This window comes from Melanotaenia boesemani, chromosome 11 (genome assembly GCF_017639745.1).
Source record: "Melanotaenia boesemani isolate fMelBoe1 chromosome 11, fMelBoe1.pri, whole genome shotgun sequence".
Classification (NCBI taxonomy): domain Eukaryota; kingdom Metazoa; phylum Chordata; class Actinopteri; order Atheriniformes; family Melanotaeniidae; genus Melanotaenia; species Melanotaenia boesemani.
The window spans coordinates 28,973,141-28,989,706 of NC_055692.1; the positions used below are offsets into that span (position 1 = coordinate 28,973,141).

General features: G+C 41.0%; 1 protein-coding gene across 1 annotated transcript in view; it reads right to left on the bottom strand.

Moving 5' to 3' along the window:
- Positions 1–16,566, bottom strand: part of npffr1l2 (neuropeptide FF receptor 1 like 2) — a 32,419-nt gene that overhangs the window by 14,876 nt on the left and 977 nt on the right. The window lies entirely within an intron of this gene.

The following is a 16,566-nucleotide window of genomic DNA, read 5'->3' on the forward strand; positions in this document are numbered from 1 at the left end:
AAAGAAATTCTAGGGATGAAATGACATCTTTAATGCCCGTAATTCTTCTGCTGAGAGCAAATTAGTCACCTGCACCTCACAGGGGGTAAACGTGTGGAAAGGTTTACTGTATAAAACTCCATAAAAGTGGACAATTTAATACAGTGTGACAAAACAAGTTGGTTGCTTTCAGTCAGCTACAAAAACATCCAGACTGATCGAAAAAAAAAAAAATGTCAAAAAGAAAGAAAAATTAGAGCAAGATACTTAAAAATAGAATATGCACAACAAAAGAAATCAATGAAAAAAAAAAATTGTGCAAACTGACTGTGACTGAACGGTGAGACAGCCAAACGTAAACTGTCATTAAAATCTAAAGAGAAGAAAACACAGTTTACTAAAAACACAGACTGTGGATGATTGGATGAAAGTGTCGCTCTGCGTGGATTAAGCCGACCCAAATGCAGTAGGCAGACGCTGCAGGAATAAGGTTTTAATGTAAAGAACTAATGGACTTACAAAGATGACACAGGGGAAACATGGCGACGATCTGGCAAAAGAGTAAGTGGTAAATCCAAATAATATAGAAAAGACAGAACTCAAAATAACAAGACCAAAAAAACCCAAACCAAAACCCACAGATCAGTACCGAAAGTCATGGATTCCAAATCTGAAATACAAGATGATACCAGGACTTTAGTTGGGTGCAGATCCAATGAAAAATATAAACATGACGTATCATTAGCTGTCAGCTCCAGGGACCTGTTGCATAAAATAGAATTTAATTATCCAGATTAACCCCTATAAAAATATAAAAAAATAAAACTCATCCCTTTACAGGTAGGTAATCTAACTCAGTGAATGACTACTAAACCATTTTGCACCTTTTTAAAAGGGTCAGGGAGGGTCCTAAGAGAACATCCATCAACATTATTAATGGAAAATTTAGAGTAAACTGGCACCAGCTAGAGATCATGTTTTCATGAAACTGCTCTATTTGCCTTTACAGATCTAAGATAGTTCTTTGCCAAACTATTTTACTAAATAGCTACTCTTACAGGCCTACAGGTAACATCTGATCTGAGCTGGACTTTGAACACTGCTGCCACGGTGAAAAAAGCTCAGCAGGTCACCCGGATCTACCAGGGGCTGATGGAGAGCATCCGCACAACAGGCATCACTGTCTGGTATGGCAACACCACACAGAGAGGGAGGAAGGCTCTGCACAGAGTTATAAAGACTGCAGGAAGGAACTGAACTTCCCTCCATGAACACAATCTACACACAGCGCTGTCAAACAGAGCAGAGAGAATCATCAGAGACACACGACATCCAGCTCACTCCCTGCTCAAACACAACCTCAGACACAGACAAGCAGACAGTATTATCACACACAGAACACACTTTTTCAACAGCTTCTTCCCTGCAACAGTGAGGCTCTTGGCCAACACAAGATAACCAGGCAGAGTGCAACATAATGTATGTATGTATATACTGTAGATCTAAATACGAGCTAGACTGACTACCTATTGACTTATTGTCTCTTAGCTCGGTGCAATACAAAAAATGCTCTCATCTTTGATTTAGGTGTCTTTTTTGATATAATTCTGTCTGCTTTGTGTATTTTAATCTGACTAAACGACAGCACATGAGTTCCCATGTGTATGTGCACATATGGCAAATAAACGTCTTGAATCTTAAAAAAATCTGCCACACTTTATTGAAGGAGGAGGTGTGATGTTCCTGCTCACAGCACCCGCATGGTTTACAGACTCAGCATGCAGCTGAGTTCTTTGAAATTGAAAGGAATATAACATTAGAAACCAAAATGACAATTAAAATATGAATACAAATAAATTGCATAGGATTTCTTAACTTAATAGAGTAAAAGTACCATCAAAGCTAACTTTTTTCCCCCTGTTTTTGTTGTTCCTGTAGATGCCTGCCTAAATACTATAAGCAACTGCTCTACAAAATACTACAAGCCAAATAATTAGAATGTCTTTATATTGTGAAGGCAGTGGCTTTTTTCAGTGTCGTAATTCATTGTTAATAGACTTGTACTTATGTAGTGCTTTTCCAGTCAGCTTGACCACTCAAAGCGCTTTACACTACTTATCACATTCACCTATTCACATCGGGAGGCAACGTGGGGTTAAGTGTCTTGCCCAAGGACACTTCAGCATGTAGTCAGTGGAGGCCTGGAATCGATCTGCCTACCTTCTGGTAGGAAGACAACTGCTCTTCCTCCTGAGCTACAGCCGCCACCTATGTGCCTTTGTTTACTGTTATGTTGTTTGATGTACTTTGTTTTTGTTCTGTTCATGGTTGTTGTTGTTGGTTTCTTGTATTTATGGTCATATTTAGTCCTGTGTTGCTTTTTGTTTCCTGTTCATTAGTTCACCTGGGTTAATTGTTCATTCCCCTCACTTGCACCTTGTTAGTCCTTCAGTGTATATAAGCCATTGGTTTCAGTTTCTCCTTGTCAGTCCATTACTTCTGTCTGTCTACTACTTTTTGTCATTAAAGCCTTTTCCCTGCACTGGTAAGCCTGTACATAGTCCTCACTCCCACCACATCGTGACAGAAAGATGCTGAAAATGTTCAAAAACATATTAAAATGTTCTGAAGTATTCTATATTCTTTTAAAAGATACATATCTAAAATATATAGCATTATCTAAATATTAGTATTAGTATTAGTATTATCTATTATCTCAAATACTCTATAAATATCTATATTTTAAGTATTCTATAGGGATCTAAAATGTTATATGTTAAGTGATAGATTATTCTCAAATGTTTAATAATGTTCTATGTAATTATAAATTAATGTTTATTAAACTTTTGTTTTTTAAAACCAATTTTACCATCACCCTTTTGGGATTTTTTTCCTTTTTACCAGAACAGGGCACATGACTATTTTTGATCACTTCATTTCCTGTGATTTTCTGCATTAAAATAAACATTTTTGAAAAAAATGTAACGATAGAATAAGGCTGGGGAGAGCTGCGGCAGTATGTGTGGCCAGCCGTCTGAGTAACAATCGGCCAGCTGTCTGTCCCATTAATTGTATTTCTGTTGATTTTATTGATGGTCTCAGTAAATGCCAATGCTTTGCTAGTATATGATTGCCAAACATTTCTAAACCTCTGACCTTCATTTGACATGTTCATTCAGTTTGGACAGGGTGGACAGAAAACGTATTTCCCTCCATTTCTCTCTGGTTTATCACGTCACCTCTACTTCAATATCCATGTAAGCTATCCTGTGTGGCCAAAGACTTAAGTCTAATTGGCTCCTTAATCTTTTGCAGCTTAGGACTGGTACTACACATGAACACATAAAAACAAAGGTTTCTAAGTCCAAATCTGAGCCCTGTTTATACGACGTTACATAATATGCTGATATGCATATGCAGCCCGGTGCATATACAGGAGAAAGTAGACAAATGATTAATTACAGGTGTCTTTCCAGATGCTGAATGATAGCTGGTGACTTTACCAGAGAACAAGACAGAGCACCTCTCTGACATTACTGCCTCTGTCATGATCCTTGTGTCCTTTTTAAAACTATCAACTGCATTCTCAAGGCCCCACAATCAGTTTGCAGCTAGAGCTCAGTAGCAACGTGAACATTTCTTGAGGTCTTTTATTAACAAGTTTGCCAGCATTGGGGTTGGGAAAGATAATTGGTCAGATGAAGACTATGATCCACTTCCATCTCACCTTTTTAAAGAGGTTTTTTCTACCAGGTCACCTTACGTGGTCAATTCTTTTAAATGGCAGCCTTGCAAACGGGGTTGTGCTGGCATATTTAAACATGCAGTAGTGACACCAATGACTATGAAACCTGGATAGATACATCTGTACTGTCAAACTCCCTTTTCTTTCTGAGGTTTTGGAGAAAATTGTGTACTGCCAATTAAAATCATTCCTAGAGGACCACAGCATCCTCGAAGTGTTCCAGTCTGGGTTGAAAACCCATCACAACTGAGTCAGCCCTGTTGAGGGTCCTCAATGTTTTCTTGGCCACAGATTCTGGTCACTGTGTTGTTTTGGTTCTGTTGGACCTGACCGCTTCCTTCAACACTGGACTATTAGATCCTTTTTCTCACCTGGAGAGCCCTGTGGGTATTCAGGGAGGGTGCTTTGGATTGGTTTATGGCTTACCTAATAGAAAGAAGCTTCCGCGTCTGCTTGGAGGCAGCTGAGTCCTCTCCAGCACCTGCCATATGTTTGTTGTATTGTTCCCTTGTGTGTGTTTTTTTATGGTGTTATAATGAGTTTTTAACCGTGTTGTGTTTTTTTTTTTTTTTTTTGCTGTCTTTTACCTTTGCTGTGTACTGCATTTTGGTCAACAGTGTTGTTTCTTTACAAATAAAACTGGATTGTAAGCAAATTAAAATGTAAACAGTACTTGTGGCACAAGCAAAAGTTAAAGAAAAAGCCTCTGAACTAAACTCATTCTTTGTCTCCATTAGGCCTGTCGCGATAAGCAATAAGTCAATTAATTGAACGGTAGAAAAATATGAGCGCGATAAGTTCGCCGGCCGCGATAATTTTTATTTGTCCCCCCCTTACTTTACCATACACTGTGTATGACAATAAGTTTCACTATGGAGTATTTCGACTGAACGCTCTGGTTTCTTGCATAGTGATCTCTCTAGTGTCATACTTGACGGCAGCATGTTGCAGCATGAGACCGTGGTGAAGCACATGTGCGAGCCGGTATGCCGCATTTGTTTTGCAGGGCTGCCAACACGCATTGGCCGTGAGACTCGCGTATTTAAGTGTCTTCTCACGCTCTTGCGCTAATCCTCTTATGCTGAATTATGTAAATAAGTCGAATGGAGAAATAATAGCTGCAAGCACCTCCTCATTTATTGTTTCACTGCTCCCCACATGTAAGCAGAACACACAAGTAGCCTACAACATCAGTACAAAGCCCCCACTTCCTGGTCTACCGTAATAACCCCTGTAATGCGCAGGCACATATACATAGGCCTATATACTACCGTAGGTATTATTATGGCATTGTCATTATATTATTATATTTAGAGATGTTCCGATACCATTTTTTCCCACCCGATACCGATTCCGATACTTGTGCTGTGGGTATCAGCCGATACCGAGTACCGATTCCACTATGTTGTTAAAAAAATATATTAAACAAAGTCAATTTACTTTTTGAATTTATTTCTAAATAGTACAACATAAAAACTGTTGCAGGACAGCTACTAAATAAATTCTAAGAATAATTATAAAGTAAAAATGAAGCTACTTTTTTAAAATAAAAAGGCATTTAAATAGAACAGTAGCCGATAAAATAAACAGAATTGCGACAGCAGCTTAAATAAATCTAAAAATAATTTAAACATAGTGTATCCACAATATTTTTAAATAAAACAGGAATTTAAATATAAAAAATAAAAAATTAGCAGTGCAACAACTTCAATAAACCTAAATATAATTTAAAAAAAATCAGTGCAGCCATAATATCTTTTAAAATACAACATTTCAACAGAACTGTATAAAAAAAAGTAACTGCAACTTAAATGATCCCTTTAAAAGATTGTTGCTGCACTATGGAGTAAAGATTCAGAAAATACAAACCAAAGGAGTAGCAGCTACACAGTAAATAAAAAATACTTTAACACAAGTTTGCTACACATTGCAGTAGCAGTTCAGCAATTTAGTATTCTTATAATTTCAGGAGCAAAGGCAGATTTTTCTTCAAGAAGATGAGCATTTCTGCCCTCTCTCCTCCTAGCCTGTTCCTTTTTGCATCAACAATGTTGGATGCTGCACTGAACAGTCTCTCACTGTCAACACTGGTACAAGGAGCACAGAGAAACTTTGCAGCAGTGGCAGCCATAGTGGGAAACCGAATTTGGTTGACTCCCCAGTAGAGGAATGGGCTGTCTGAGTGGGGGACTGTTTGCTCAGTCAAATATGACTGTATTTGAACCTGTGTACTTGTGCTACTTGCCCCACGATCCTCATCGTGCTCCTGCAGGATTTCCTCAAACAGGCCTTTCAAACTGCTCTTTCTGCTGCTGCCACTGTCTGGCTGTGCTTCCATTCGTGGGGCTTTGTGGGGGTTGCCTGGTGCTGCCTCTGCTCCCTCAGATGCAGTCCTGCTGTTCAGGAATGCCTCCATCTTCTCCACCTCTCGGGTCAGAGCATCCTTGGCATGCTTGATGCTGTCTGCACTTGTGAAGTATCTGAAACAATAATGAAAAATAATAAATGCCTTAAAGTGTAAAATAGTAGCTTTAACAGCTTGTAGCATATTACTGCAATAGTAATCAATAATGTAAAATGCAGTTAATCAAAACCCCATTTCAAAATTAGTCATAATGTAGATATTTAATTTTAAAAAAAACTTACACATACCTGTCTTTGAATCGAGGGTCTAAAAGAGTGGCGACTGCATACAAGGGCTCACTTTCGACGGTCTTCAATCTTTTCTGGACAGCTTCAAGAAGGGTTGTTTTCATGGTCTTTATACCCGTGTCGCCCTCGTTCTCCCGAGCTAGCAGGTGCTTTAGCACTGTTACCGAGGGGATTACTTCAGCTGCAGATGAGGTGGAGGAGCTCATCTGTCTTGTCAGCTCTTCAAATGGTGCCAGAACAGTGATTGTTTTCTCCAGTAAAGCCCACTGGTTAGCAGTAAGGGTCACTGGCAGGTCGTGGTCGGCTCCATATGCAGAAATTGTCCGTTTCTGCTCCAGTATGCTCTCGACCATGTAGTACGTACTGTTCCACCTTGTTGATACGTCTTGGTGCAGACGTTTGATGGGCATTTGGAAATCTTTTTGAAGATCCTCAAGGCGTGTAGTAGCCAGTGGCGAGTGTTTGAAGTGCGCGATTATCTTTCTTGCATTTGCCAGTGCATCACTCACACTTCTCTGTGACAACAGCCCTTCGTGCACCACCAGTTGAAGAGTGTGTGCGAAGCATCCCAAACTCGGTACATCCATCTCGTCCATGGCTTTCTTCATGTTGCTCGCGTTGTCGCGCAGAACAACATGGACGTGGGACTTGGGAATTTTCCACTCAGCTAGCATCCGCTCAATTGCTTCAGCAATTAATGTGCCTGTATGTGACCCTCGGAACTCCATGGCATGAAGCACCGCACTCCGAGGTGTTGACTCTCTGTCTACCCAATGTGACGTTAAACTTAGTAAAGACATGGGGCACACGTCGGAGCTCCAAATGTCCGTTGTAAAGCTGACTGCATGTATATCTTTCAGCATACTCGAAATGTGTTCCTTAACTGTCTCGTATAGTTTGGGTAGCGCAGTTTCGGAGATATATTTACGACCTGGCAAGCAGTACCTTGGCTCCAAATGCTCCATTAGGCGACGAAATCCCACATTTTCGACAACAGACAGAGGTTGGTCATCAAGGACAATAAATTCCACAATTTTGTCCGTTATCTGTGTTGCTTTTCGGCTGTCCTTGGAGAATTTTTCTCGTCGCTGGAAGGCAGTTTCCAGAGTTTGCTGCTGCAGCTCATTCTTATTTAGCTCCTTAACTTTAATCATTTCGTCATGCTCTTTAGCGTGACGCGTCTTCAGATGTTTAATCATGTTGCTGGTGTTATAATTACCAGCATTTGTGCCACCTCGCGAAATTTTATTGTTGCATATTTTGCAGGTCGCAGTCTTTCTGGTAGGACAATCCAGCGTAAAATATTGCCACACCGACGACATGATTACTACCTCCGGTTAGCTCCTCTTAACAGGTGTCAGGTTGTCTGTTCTTCTTCGCCCCTCTAAAACAGCAGACTGCAGAGGGCAGCACAGCACAACTGTTTTTAAGAGCAGCAAAGAAGAACTGCGTCAGCGCTCACAGAGTTAATCCGTAAAAAAAAGATTCCTATTAAAATATGGGGTATCGGATCGGTGCCTGAACTCCACTACTCGCCGATACCGATACCAGCATTTTCGGCAGTATCGGAGACATTTCCGATACTGGTATCGGAATCGGAACAACTCTAATTATATTAGTTGAAATGGTCTCAAAATGACAACATTATCGCTTTGCACAATATTATCATTTATCGCGATAATATCTGAGAAAATTTATCGTACAGCAAAATTTGTTATCATGACAGGCCTAGTCTCCATTGGAGGTTGGAAGTTGTCGTGTATGAACTCCATTCAAACTGTACAAACATGGTGTCACTGATCTGCAGGTTCTAACTTTCTGCAATTTGGCACCTGAAAATTATAATAAAAAATAAAAATATGGTTCTGTTGTGTTATTTTGTAAGATTTCTTTTGTGTATTCTGTTTTGAGTTCTGCTTGTGTCGTTAGGTCACCTGGCTTGATTTTGTTCATTCACTTTACCTCAGTCCATCTGTGTAAATATACACAGTTTGGTTTTCTTTTTAACTTTGCCAGTTTATTGTCATGTTTCCCTAGTTTTTTTTTGTAAGTTTAGTCCTTGTTATTAAAACCTTGTTCCTGCACTGGTCTGCCTCCTGCCTTGTCAGCCTGCATTTAAGTCCTTACTTTCTTCAACGCACGGTAACATAAAACAAGTGGGATAATTGTATCAAATTAGATATTATCATAGCAAGATGCTTTCACTCACTGACAGTCAAAAGATTAAAGTGTGTGAGGAAAGTGCTTCAAGTGCAATCTTTGTTTAGTGGTGCAACAGCTGCAGGCTATAAAAAAAAAACTCCTCTAAATAATTTTGTTCTCCTCCTAAGGGGCCCAAAAGGTGAGCTAGTGTGAGACTGGAGCTATGAGGCATGAAGAACAGCTAAGATGAGGAAGCTTTGAGAATATTTTTCTTTTAAAAACAGCCTTTAAATGATCAGTCAATGCCAGAGAACTAGAAAGAAGACAGTAAAGGAAAACAATCATTAGCTTTTTAAAGGTAGAGAAAACATGAATTTCATATTATGATGCTACTCATCAAATCTGTGTGTTCCATCCAGTAAACATATTCAGTACGTACAGATAAGAGGGGAAGGGTATATTCACACCAGCCCTTCTGATTTGAATCCTAGTTTGTTTGCGCTGAAAGTCTGGTTAGTTTGGGGAGGTGTGGATGCACAAACGTAGGTCTCGGTTTGCTTCAAGTGAACCAAATACAGGAAGGGACTACAAAGCAGGGAGTTATGGGTAACTCAACCAAAACATTCACTTGTAGGACACTAGCTGGGAGAAATGGTGCGTAGTCAGACATCAAAGAATGTGGTAACGGTTGTGGTAGAGATATGGCCAACCAAAGACCGCTAGGATCTGATACAGTGCCATGTGTAGCAGGGAGATAGCCCCACTATGTAGGGGAAGAAGGATATAAGCTCACCTTGAAGGACAGAGCGAATACAAGATCTGAGTCTGTACCCCCGGTACCAATGTCCCCAGTATTTACGACAGTAAATATGTGGATACCTTGCTAACTTGGGTTTTATCTGGGGAATACCACGCGTAGATGTGGTGACCAGGCTACAATCCAAGGCTCCCTTGGTCTGAGTTGAAGCCAGCGTTCTCCCCCCCCCTCTCTTTCTACACCCAGTTAAGCAGGTGGGGTGCCCCTACTTCAGGGCAGCTTGCACACAGAACTAAAACAACGAAGGGTAACAACAGGTAATTTATTCCGAACCCTTAATAATAAGAACCCAGATGTTGAACAGGTTTAACTTGTTTAACCTGTTAAGGTCTAATAATATGAAAATCACAAAAATACAAATTACACAAGAAGAAAACACAACTCGGTTCAAACCCCAACAAGAAAAATAAATAAAAAATGTTCAAGAGTTTTCCAGAGACCCAAATTAGTCTGAAAACACAGTCGATGCGTGGAGCTCGGCGCGGCCAATCCTGGTGTTGCTCGCAACAGCCCGATAGACAGGCCCAACTACAGGGTCTCCTTTCTGTGCCACTTCAATCTCTTCCCAACTCTATCCACTAACCACCTTCCCCGCGGTGGCCTGAACTTTACCCTTCAAAGTGGGTTCACTGGTGCCATCAGCCCCACTGGGCCAAAGACATGCACGTACTTCATCAGAATTCATCTTGATGAAATCCTTGCCTACATCCTCCTGCTCTGACACCTCCTCTCGAGGAATTCTGGAGAGGGCATCAGCGTTGGTGTTCTGTCGTCCTGGTTTATAGCAGACCTCAAAGTTGTACTCAGCCAGCTGCGCTACCCAACGTTGCTCTACCGCCCCAAGGTTTGCAGTGCCCAGATAGCGTAATGGGTTATGGTCCGTGACCACCACAAACCTGGAAAACATCAAGTAATCCTGAAACTTTTCGGTAACAGCCCATTTGAGGGCCAGGAGCTCCAACTTAAAGGCACTATAATACTTATCATTCTTTTCCGAGCCCCTTAGCCCACGACTCGCATAGGCTATCACCCTTTCAGCTCCTCACTGTTTCTGGCTAAGTACAGCCCCAAGTCCCTGTAGACTACCGTCGGTTGTCAAAGTGAAGGGCAGACTGAAATCAGGGTACGCCAGAACAGGTGGAGAGGTCAAACACTGTTTCAGCTTGTCAAGAGCAGCTTGGCACTCTACACTCCAGACAAAAGGCTGCCTGCTACTCACTTTGTCTCTGGCTCCTTTCCCCACCAGAGCATGCAGGGGTCTGGCTAGGTGGGCGAATCTGGGCACAAATCGCCTATAATAGCTCATGAACCCCAATATTTGTCTCACCTCCTTTATGCTATTGGGATTTGGCCAGGTGTCCAGCGCCCTGACTTTCTCCCCGTCAACCTGGATGCCCCCAGCCGAGATGACATGACCCAGAAACCTGACCTCAGACCGCAAAAGGAAACACTTTGACGGCTTTAGCTTCAGCCCGTGCTGTCTGAGCCTCCTGAACACCACTTCCAGCCTTGCACAGTGGCTGTCAAAGTCCTGGGAGAAGACAATAATGTCATCCAGATAGACGAGGAGTGTGTCGAAGCCCAGATCCCCCAATACCAACCCCATCAGCCGTGGTAGCTGGGGCATTACATAACCCAAACGGCATCCTAGTCCACTAGGATTACGAGTTCCGAAGGTCCTTTTTCTAATCACGGGACTTCAGTTCAACGAGCCGGAACCCCAACCTCTTCTCTTCCGTCCCTCTACCGTGTTACACCCGCCTCCGATAGGCTGCCGCCGCTCGCTCCCCTTGCATCTGATTGGAGATCAGATCTGTCCTTTACACATGTTTTCCCTTATAAGCTGGAAACAGAAGTTGTCCTGCATTAACCAACAGATAAGCCAGTTTTCTACTTCGTTTTTTATCTTGTCTTCTTGATGCCGTGTTGGTGAGGAATACTTTATTGTAAGACTGAAATCCCCCACAACTCATCAACTACCAGTTCTCATGTAAACAAGCTATTAACGCTTTCCTTCGCACCCACCTCTCAGGTCTCTGTTTTAGGTCTAGAGTGCACTAAAGGAAAATGTTTGTTATAAAATATAATCTTGTACGCCATCTGCATTTTTAGATCTCTGACAGCAGAATGATTTCACACAGCAGCTGATCTGTTATGTGTAAAATAAATAAATAAAAAAACTCAGACATCAGTAACAGTGTGGCAAAGCCTGATCTGCTCTGGCTGTGACTTCTAAATACTTGTTTTAGTTCCATAGTAATTAGTGTAGATTGCCACAATAGTATAAATATTCTGCCTGTAACTAACCATCTCATCATTTATATTAAGGTTGAGGAGGAAGTATGTCCCCTCTTGGTTGTCGTAAAAAGGAAGACAGTTGTTCAGGTTGGTGGGATTTGTAGGTCCAGTTTAATAAAATGAAAGAAATGAGAAAAAATCCGAACATGTAATAAATATAAGATAATTTTCTATATATTTTTTTCATCAGTCAGCCTATACATAAAATGTGTAGATGTAGGAACTGAACCACTCACTGCATGTCAAAGCATGCAACTAAAAAGATCTGATTTAGAAAAACAAGAAATATGTGTTTACATGCAGAGATGCAGACAGACAGCCTATTTCTAAAAATATATGATTGTATGTTTGGCTGCATTATAAATACTGGATGATGTTAAAGAAGTAGCTTGGAAATTACTTTATTATTCATAAATAAGTAAATATTGGCATGGCTATATTCAGCCAACAGTTGATGAACAATTCTGTGCAAAAACAACCTCCAGGAAATCAATAGCAATCTGATCTGTCAGTGTTTGGCTCAGAGATGACATGTGTACCATAAATAATAAGGTCAAGGTATCCACATCATATCTTGAGTGACGAGAGCAATATTGAAGGAAGAACAGAGCGGTTCTTCACACATTCCATTAAGATGTGATGGGTTCACTGTGTCCCTGCTGAATGCAGTTCAATTACAATGAAAGAAACTCAGGATACTGTCAACAAGAAGTACCAGTGATGACATTCATTTGGACAGTTTCAGAGCTGTATAGGCAATGAATATCAGAGTAAAAAACACTTTATTTATGTTAACAGCGATTAGATGGGTAGATATGTTTAATTTTTTTTATTTTAATTAATCTGTTATTTAAATAGTACATCTATTATTTATTATTTTTATTTCTTATTTATTTATTTACTTACCATTCCACCAAAAAGAAACACACAAAAAACAAACAAACAAAGATGTAGAGATGACTTCTTTAAAAGAAACCAATTTAAGAGGAAAACACTAGTACACACACCATTTAATGAAATAAATGAAAGATACTTAGCAATACTTTGTAGAATAATTGTTTTAATTTATTGGTGGCTAGACTGGCTGTTTTAAGCCAGAAAGAATTGTACTAGATACGTAAGAAGGCAGACAGACAGACAGAGACAGTAACTAGATAATATTCACTCGGAATTCCAACAACTACCACCATCCCTTCCAGAGAGCTGTGGAATCTAATGCCCGGCATGAGACAGATGTTCTGTTTGTCTGTGGCGACAGTCTGTTGCTGAATGTGTTCCTCTCCTGTGTGGAGGTACAGCTGTGTGGTGTTGTCTATAATACACCTTAATCTGGACAAGATTTCTGCTCAACCACTCTACAGGTCCAGCTTTAGTCTCACAGCCCAGCCTGTCCTTCTGATTTGCTCAACCAGTGTATGCTCCTCTTGTTGGTACTGCTTCCCCATCACACTGCAGCATAGAGATACATACTGGCAACCACTGACTGATAAAACATCAGTAGCAGCTTTGTGCAGATGTTAAATGAAGCTGACTCTGCAGGAAGTAACGCCTTGTCTACTCTGCCTGCAGAAATTGTTAGTGTTCACAGTCCAGTCCAATAAACTGTCCAAAAGGAGCTCCAGGTACCTAAAAATAATGTTTTAGATTTATATTGTGCTTTACTGTTGACAGCACTCAAACCACAATCATTCATCTACTTCGCACTCCTCACTCATACTAGGTAATGGTAAGCTACATATGTAGCCACAGCAGCCCTGATGCAGACTGACCTGAACCACTGTCCTTGTACTTATTGGATGAGACTTAATAGCAACACACATATGGATACTGGTAGTGGAGAACAACACTGTTTCCAGAAATCCAGCACTATCTGCTTAGTTTTGTACATTAGTATTGAAGAGGACATGAGACAATAAAGGTTGCATTCTTTAACGCTGTCTTCTACCTGCATGCAAACTGAAGTTGATCCTGTGCATGCTGTGCCTTTATCTTCAGAAGGGTTTCTGAATGTACTTCTGGGATGTTGGCAGATCAATGACTTTATTCTCAAGAGAAGGGTAGTCCCCTTACTGATTCATTAATATCACCAGAAATGACAGTAAGAGCCTCAGGATGCTGTACTTGTAGGCCTGCATTTAGTTTGCACAGCCTTAACTGCAGTCTCCACTTTAGTGTTTGGGGGAATCTACACACAGGCCACAGTGACGTGAGCAAATTAGTAGTAGTTTTCCCTCAGGCATCAGTGTCTTTTACCATGATACAACCAGGAAACACCACATTTACATCAGCAATGAGATTAGTTAGCCAAATGTCTCTGAAGAAGATCTGGCATCTTTCCTGGTAAATCCTCTAACTTCCTACCAGCATGACTACTACTGTCTTGTTTGACAGAGGATTTTTATTCCCCATCATTATGGAGGGAATTGATGACTTGTACTTCAGTTGTTTCCCCGCCATAGGTTTAGCCATAAGCTGAGTTCCTTAATACCTGCTCCTTAACTCCCTGTGAATGCAGTGGTTAATTCCAGGTCTGTTTTTGCTTAATTCATGAAGTCTTGATCTTAAATAAACTGACTTACAGTTAAAACCAGCCCTCAAGCAATGGTGGTGCCATCACGTGAATTATCAGTTATATCATAAATGCATAGATGAAAGGGACTGCACGGTGGTGTGGTGGTTAGCACCACAGCCTCACAGCAAGAAGGTCGCTGGTTCAAATCTCGGCTGGAGGGAGGTGGCCTTTCTGTGTAGAAAGCTGGGTACTCCGGCTTCCTCCCACTGTCTAAAGACATGCATGTTAGGTTAATTGATTACTCTAAATTCTCCCTAGAAGTGAGTGTGTTTGTCCCCTATGTGTTGGCCCTGTGATGGACTGGTGACCTGTCCAGGGTGTACCCTACCTCTCACCTGTTAATGCTGGGATAGGCTCCAGCTTACCCCTTAATGGATTAAGCGGTACAGAAAATGAATGAATCATAAAAGCAATTTAGAAATTCACGGGAGTATGACTTGGCCCTGCTATAGTCTGATGACCTGTCCATGATGTATTCTGTGGTCAGTGATGGGTCTAGAAAATTTTATAGGGTGACAAAGTGTTGTGTCTTGTAAGTTCTTGTGCAGTTCTTCTACATCACTAAGTGGTGTTGTATGAAAGGATGGACTTCTGGGTGAGATACAAGATGGACAGATAGAAATACAGTCTTGGTGAAAAATACGTGTCATATGCTATGTGTTACTGTTAGGTTTTGAGACAAGGGACCTGGTCAACGTTAAGACCTGTGTTTCATTCTGCCCATCACTACATTTTGGTGATGAGGGAACCTACGTTTTTTTTCTTCCACCAACTCAACATGGCTGCAAACGTCCATCTGCCTCCAGTGTTTTTGCCATGTCTTGGAGAACCAGTGCTGCCCTTCAACATGTGGATGTGTATGTTCAACAACTACTTACTTGCTGTTAATGCTTCGGAGAATGACTGGCCTGTAGCGTGTAAAAGAGCGACTTTACTTCATTGCTTGGGAACATAGGGACAATGGATATTCTAGTCTTAACGGATACATGTGACACTTTTGCTTTTGCCATTGCTGCTCGAGAGAAGCACTTTTCAGCCAAAGTTAATGTTGTTGTGGAACAACACACTTTTAGGAAGCAAACACAGGCATTACATGAGACTGTTGTACAGTGTGTAACCGCATTACATGACCTTGTTTCCAAATGTGGATTGTAAGATAAAACGGATGAAATGATCCGCAATCAGCTGACTGAACATGTGGCTAGCTCTAGCATAAGAGAGAGACTTAGAGAGAGACCGGATATGACGTGCAAAGCTATTACACTTGCAATACAAATGGAGGTCATCAAGCTAAAACAATAGCTGCTGATTGCAGTAGTTCAGTCCAAGTTGTGCAGCCCCATCCATGCCCTGTAAAAAATAAATACAAACAAAACACTTGTCAGCGTAGCTCTCCTGCCGCTTCCAAGCCTACCCGAGCTGCTTTAGGTGTGGTTCAGATAAGCATCTAGCTAACTTTCTCCAGTGCCCTGCTGCTTAGGCTACACGTAAATTATGCCACAAAGTTGGACACTTTGCTCGTGTTTGCCATTTATCCAAGACTGGAGAGGTTTCTGGTCTGCATCTGTCCATCTCAGCATCAAGTCAACATAACACTACATACAGCGGTCAGATGATGCTTCTGAAGAAGAATGCAGACAAAATAGTCTAGCCTATATTCAAGATTAAATTATCCTTTTAGAGCCAGAAGAGCCAGCAGAGAAGCCAGCACTGTCATGGTTGTGCTCTGTGTTTGTCTGAGTTTGCAGGTAGGGTTGAGCAGGTTGCCATGGAGACTTGGGGCGGAGTCTGGAGCTTCAATTGACACCACCTGCAGCTCATCATTTGGCTTGTTATCCTGCTCAACTCCCTGCTAGCAGGAGCTCCACTCTTTGCCAGATTATCTCTCATTACTGCGTCGCAATCAGGCCAGTCTTGGTGATTTTCTTGTACTGCTTCGACAGTGACAAGCACTTTGTATTATGTATTTTTGACACAATTAACATCTTAATAACAAACAGTACTGAGCAGTTAGATAATTCAGTTATGAAAAAGAATAGAAACTGTAGTTTATTTAATAAATGACAAATAAATCATATCAATTGCACTAAACACAAGCAGCCAAAATGGTAAAACAGAAACATGCTCTCAATCTTTGTTCACAAATCTGTCTAAATCTGTGTTAGTAAGCACTTCTCCTTCGCCAAGGTAACCCATCCACCTCACAGGTGTGGCATATCAAGATGCTGATTAGACAGCATGAATATTGCACAGGTGTGTCTTAGGCTGCCCACAATAAAAGGCCACTCAAATGGGCCGTTTTAGAGAAATGGGCCATTTTTGTTCATAGAAAAAGTCTTTCATCTTTGAGTTCAGCTCATG